We start from the raw sequence: 6,000 nt of genomic DNA, 5'->3' as shown, positions 1-6,000 counted from the left end.
ACCGAACGCATTATATATATTGTCCATGCTAAATTACAAAACTAAAATAAATCATAAAACTAGAAAACAAATCTACCCCACTAACAAAAAAAGTCTATATGAAAATTACGGTACTTCATTTGAGAAGATATATTTGGTTTTAACAAATACTATGTAGAAAAGTTAAGAAACACAGCTGATGTACAGATGCCCATCATTTGTGTTGTAACCTTGGTAACAAGTCCATAAAAAATAAGATACTTGATTATAGTTAGTGTAGGCGTATACCTGTCTTACTGGACAAACAAGCAAGAAAAATAAAATTGAAGAGATCGATTAAAGGAATAATAAAACAAAAAATGCCTGACAAAATCAGGCACCTATCTTCAGTCTATCACGCAATGCCAAGAAAACAAGCAAACACTAAATTATATACAAGGCTAAATGGAAATTAAAATATTCCTATTAAGAAGTTTCAGATGGTCTAGATCATTGTACAAAATTGCTCCAGATACAGATAGAATTTATTTATTCTCCCATCACGAATTAAGGGTGCATATAAAGTTAGCACTCTAGTGTGTAACAATATATTCTCTCGATTTTTGGCTCGTGCTCACGCTGGTACGACTATCTACCAAGTTCATCAAAGTTCCAAGAAATTTTCAGTATTGAATATTGAACTAGGAGCAAAACCACAAATTAAGGCCCGAATATTGAATACTAAATTAGCACTAACTTTTGTAATTCAGGAACACATTTACCATGTCAAAACTTAGCAATCACCAGATAAAATATTTTACTATAAGCAATTTGTATAATTGTATTGCGCAAATACTCAAACTGAGACCATTCCAAGTCTTGATAAATTGATCTGACAATCTGGTGAATTAGACTAAAAAAAGTAATGAGCTCCATCTATTTTCACATCAAACTAGTTCTATTATTCAAGTGAAATAACATACTGCATCAACAAACTCACGCAAATACTAAAGCTATTGACAGGATATTACTTCTTTACTAATCTGAAGCAGGAATTATGGAAGATAAAATAGATTGAACAATCAAATGCAGCATGAAAAAAAATCAAAAATCTTCTCAAATTGGTATGGGATCCGCTTGTTATGCCACCATAGTCAAGAAAGCAGCAGCCACCCCCTTTACTGCAATGATATGAAGATTTGTTTGACAATCATTAGTTTTAGCAAGTCGCTATTTTATTTGGCAAGTCAAAAAAGATCTCTCTCCAACATTTTAGTATTCTAACTTGGTAAAATCACCATAATCGTGGTTTTTTCCCTCAGGCTATTTGCAAAGTGAACACAAAACTTTCTCGTAATTAATCAAACCCAAATCAGAAAATTCTTCTCTCTAGCAGTTTTACAAAATGAATACGGTAAAAAGTTTTTATTTGCATGGATGCCCTTCTCTCCGTCTACGGCGACGAATGGACGGAGCACGGCGACAGTCTCGCAGCTTTGGCACCGGCGACAAGCTTCGCGCTCGTGGCCGGCGGTGCACCGGGCGGCGGCCGGGTGAGCTGCGTCGCGCTCGCGGCGTGCGTCGCGCTCCCGGCGGGTGGCGGGCGATGGTCGGGCAGCGCGCTGCGAGGACGGTCGGGCGAGCGGACTGGTGCAGCTCCGGTGGGCGCGACGGACGGCGCAGCACCGGGGCGGGCAGCGGCGGCCGGGTGAGCTGCCACCGCGCTCGCGGCGGGCGACGGAGCCGCACGCGTGGTGAATTTGTGTGATGTGTGATTGACGCGGGGCTGAGGGTGTGTAAGGTCGTGATCATACTTCTAATCTGGACCGTTAAATCGGTAGGAAATGTGTTGTGAGTCGTTGATCTTGCAGATGAGATTTACCTGGAGAATATTTCAATTATAGTAGATATTTGTGAGATCTTTTGAGCCAAATTAATTCATGTTTATACAATATTTTTCAAATACAAACGAAATTTACTACTATTCTTATTTTGCAAAATATTTTGGAAGTAAACAGGGCCTAAATCAAGCGAGTCCCCCGTTTCATCGCCTGCGAAAAAGGCGAGAAATCCCCAACGGAAGGAGCAGCAGCGCCAGTGCTACTGCAACGACAGCGATTCCTTCCTCATTCCTCGTACCTCTCGCCGCGCTCGCCCACTCGGATCGAAACCCCTAGGGTTTCGCATCGGCCTCCCGCCACTTCCTATCCCTCCCCCCTTCCCTCCCTCCGCTGCGCGCGCGTGGCGAGCCACCAAAGGCTAGGACGGCAAATCCGGTGCGATCGCCCACGGTGGAGGCCTCGTCGGCTGCAGAGAGGAGCCGCTCTGCTTGAGAAGGCCCTCGGTGACCAGTTCCCGGAAGGCGAGCGCTACTTCGGCCTCGAGAACTTCGGCAACACCTGCTACTGCAACAGTGTCCTTCAGGTATCGATACATGCCAGCAGCTAGTAGATTTGATGCTTGGTTATACTAGGCTTGATAGTGTGGTGAAACGGTCTGGTTGGTGCCTTTATTTATTTGTTTTTGGTGGTAGGTGTGTATATGCTAGATATTATACTGTTCTAGTACTTGCTCGCCAGATTCGTGATGTGTGTGCTGATATGATTAGAATCCTTTGACAAAATTAATCGAAACTGTTTGTATAGTAGTTGTTCAATGCATTCGGTATTGTGAATGTAACATATGTGCTGATATGAAAAATCCTATAGGAATGTGTGTCCAAACTGTTCTGAGTTGCCTGACATATGAATTTTTGGTTATGCTAGCTTTGTACCATCATTATTAGCTTCATAGCCTAATGAAGTATATAAGAAGTTACGAATGCATAGATATTCATCATTTTGAAATTTGCCACTGTAGCATGCTCTACAACCAGTAGCACAGTACAAGTAGTTGGGATGTAAGAGCGATCTCTTGCATCTCAGGACCACCCATTTATATGATAGCTCTAGAATCCATAGGTTTGAAAATTTTAATCTGGTTGTGGCATGTAACTGAAATATTTAACAGGAGGTGTTTATGTCTCCCGCTCAATGTCATTAAGGCGTCGCTTTGTCGTTGCCTAAGCGCAAGGCGCTCCACATGGGACACCACGGCATACTCGCCTTAGATCTTAATACAAGTATTAGGTGCTGATGTAGGCAGCTATCTGCAGTTCACTGTCTTTGCCCGCTTTAGAATATTTGCATTCTCAAGTAGCCTACCCCAACCTACTTGTTACTAAAAGGCTTTGTTGTTGCCATTGATAATTTGCATGTAAGTAGTATGAGATATCCGTTAAATTCCAGCATGTATACTATAGTCGTGATTTTAATAATGGAATAAAATTTAAGTTTCAACTATTATGCCTTTTGAATATACTTGCTAATATGTATTTGTATTTTAAAAAAAATCTTTGTTTTTTAGGATGGCTGGCATGGAGCTTATCGACCCTGTTTTTGACCAAGAGACACAGCTCCAACTTGCATGACGGGAAGCTTTCTAAAGCCTAGTGTCTTCATACCTACGATGACTTGTGCTTACTTGATGGCTTCCACGGTTTGTTTAATTCATACTTTATACGTAGATGTACTTGATAATTATTTAATTATTTAATCTATAGTTTTGTTTCCATTACAGTCTACGTGTTGCTGGTCTACTTCCATTTGTACGCCTGGTTGAGCAACATAGGCATATGAGTGCGAGTTCTCTGATGGACCGTGCACTCCTCTCTGCTTGGCTGGACCGCTGGCAACCGGAGACGCATGCGTTCCACCTCCCCTGCAAGACGTCACCATGCTCTTTGGTCTACCTCTCGACGGTACCCCGATCGGCCCAGTTGTCGTGGTGCCATCAGACTGGGACAAGCAACTCCTGCACGCTTTGTAAATGACTATGTATTATATTTGTCTTTTCTAAACCTCGAAGGATCAGGTGTTTACAATTTGTTGTTTGCGTATGATAAAACTTGTGTGAGATTCTGTACAATGTCAATATTACATTAGTAGTTTGTTTGTTAAGACAATTTAATTATATAGCAATATTAACAATATAATTGTTCGATGTATTTTTTGAGATATATTTTCTATGTTTAAATAATTATCACTTTCGCATCCCACCAAATAACTTTGTCTAATTTAATATTAAAATGTTAATATTTATGGTATATAATTAATATCATTAGATAGATCATTGAATCTATTTTCATAATATTGGAGATACAAATATTACACACGTTTTTCTATAAATCTAATCAAACTTACGGCAGAAAAACAGAAACGATAGTTATTGATGGAGAGACTATAGCTTATGTTTTCACGGTCACTAATACATATAGTACGACAACAACATGTTGGTGGGCTAGTTTATTTATAGAGGGACCTGCTCAACTACCATAAATTAGATCTAGAAAAAATAGTAGGGGTTATGGGCTCTATATATGAGAGGCCCAAAGCCCATTAGCATTCTTGTAAGCCCCCTATATATATGTGTGTGGGGGAATTCAAAGTCAAGCAAGTTTAGCCTCATTCTCCTCTCTCCTAGTTGCCGCTGCTTCCCATCTTCTCTTCTCCCTGCGTTGCCTCCCTCCCTCCCCTGTGTAGCCATCGTCGCTCTCTCTGCACCACCAACAATCGTTGGCCTTGCCCTAGCTAGCAACCCCACTAAATCACAAACGTTTAGTGGAAATAAAACAAACAATCAATTTCCGACAAGTTTTATGAAAAAGATTATGAATGTTTCCTGAAAACACATAGAACTAGCTACCAACTCCACTAAATATTATGTTGTCATAATGTTGCTCATTATTTTTAATTGTATTGTAGTTATTCAAGGAAACATCACCCACTACGCGATGCAGATAGCGTATGCACCACTTGAGGCGATTCCCCAGTACAGTTGGGGTTCTGCAGTTTTTGCAGCTACGTACCGGGCTTTGTGTGACGCTTGCACTCGGAGGACTTCGATAGATACGTTGGCTGGTTGTCCATTGTTGCTGATGTTGTGGTCGTTCAAGCGGTTCGACATCGGTAGGCCGACCCTGTCGTTGTACAAGCCATATGCCGACGAGGTGTACGTTTTCGATCAGTTTGGTGAGGCCAACATGCTCGATGCCCCAAAATTTAATAATAGTCTTGAATATTGAACCAGGAGAAAAACCACAAATTAAGGCCTGAATATTGAATACTAAATTAGCACTAACTTTTGTAATTTAGGAACACATTTACCATGTCAAAACTTAGCAATCACCAGATAAAATATTTTACTATAAGCAATTTGTATAATTGTATTGCGCAAATACTCAAACTGAGACCATTCCAAGTCTTGATAAATTGATCTGACAATCTGGTGAATTAGACTAAAAAAAGTAATGAGCTCCATCTATTTTCAAATCAAACTAGTTCTATTATTCAAGTGAAATAACATATTGCATGAATAAACTCACGCAAATACTAAACCTATTGACAGGATATTACTTCTTTACTAATCTGAAGCAGGAACTATGAAAGATAAAATAGATGGAACAATCAAATGCAGCATGAAAAAAAATCAAAAATCTTCTCAAATTGGTATGGGATCCGCTTGCTATGCCACTGCTATGATATGAAGATTTGTTTGACAATCATTAGTTTTAGCAAGTCGCTATTTTATTTGGCAAGTCAAAAAAAGATCTCTCTCCAACATTTTAGTATTCTAACTTGGTAAAATCACCATAAGCGTGGTTTTTTCCCTCAGGCTATTTGCAAAGTGAACACAAAACTTTTTCGTAGTTAATCAAACCCAAAATCAAAAAATTCTTCTCTCTAGCAGTTTTACAAAATGAATACGGTAAAAAGTTTTTATTTACATGGATGCCCTTCTCTCCGTCTATGGCGACGGATGGACAGAGCACGGCGACAGTCTCGCAGCTCTGGCACCGGCGACGAGCTTCGCGCTCGTGGCCGGCGGTGCGCCGGGCGGCGGGCGGTGGCCGAGCAGCGGCGGCCGGGTGAGCTGCGTCGCGCTCGCGGCGTGCATTGCGCTCGCGGCGGGTGGCGGGCGATGGTCGGGCAGCGCGCTGCGAGG

General features: G+C 41.1%; 1 long non-coding RNA gene across 1 annotated transcript; it reads left to right on the top strand.

Moving 5' to 3' along the window:
• Positions 2,020-4,003, top strand: LOC110436551. The gene is made up of 3 exons (XR_002454334.1): positions 2,020-2,382; positions 3,364-3,495; positions 3,577-4,003. It is a non-coding gene; the product is annotated as an uncharacterized LOC110436551 (long non-coding RNA).

Source organism: Sorghum bicolor, chromosome 6, assembly GCF_000003195.3.
Source record: "Sorghum bicolor cultivar BTx623 chromosome 6, Sorghum_bicolor_NCBIv3, whole genome shotgun sequence".
In the NCBI taxonomy this organism is placed as follows: Eukaryota; Viridiplantae; Streptophyta; class Magnoliopsida; order Poales; family Poaceae; genus Sorghum; species Sorghum bicolor.
This window is presented reverse-complemented; position numbering and strand designations above follow the sequence as displayed.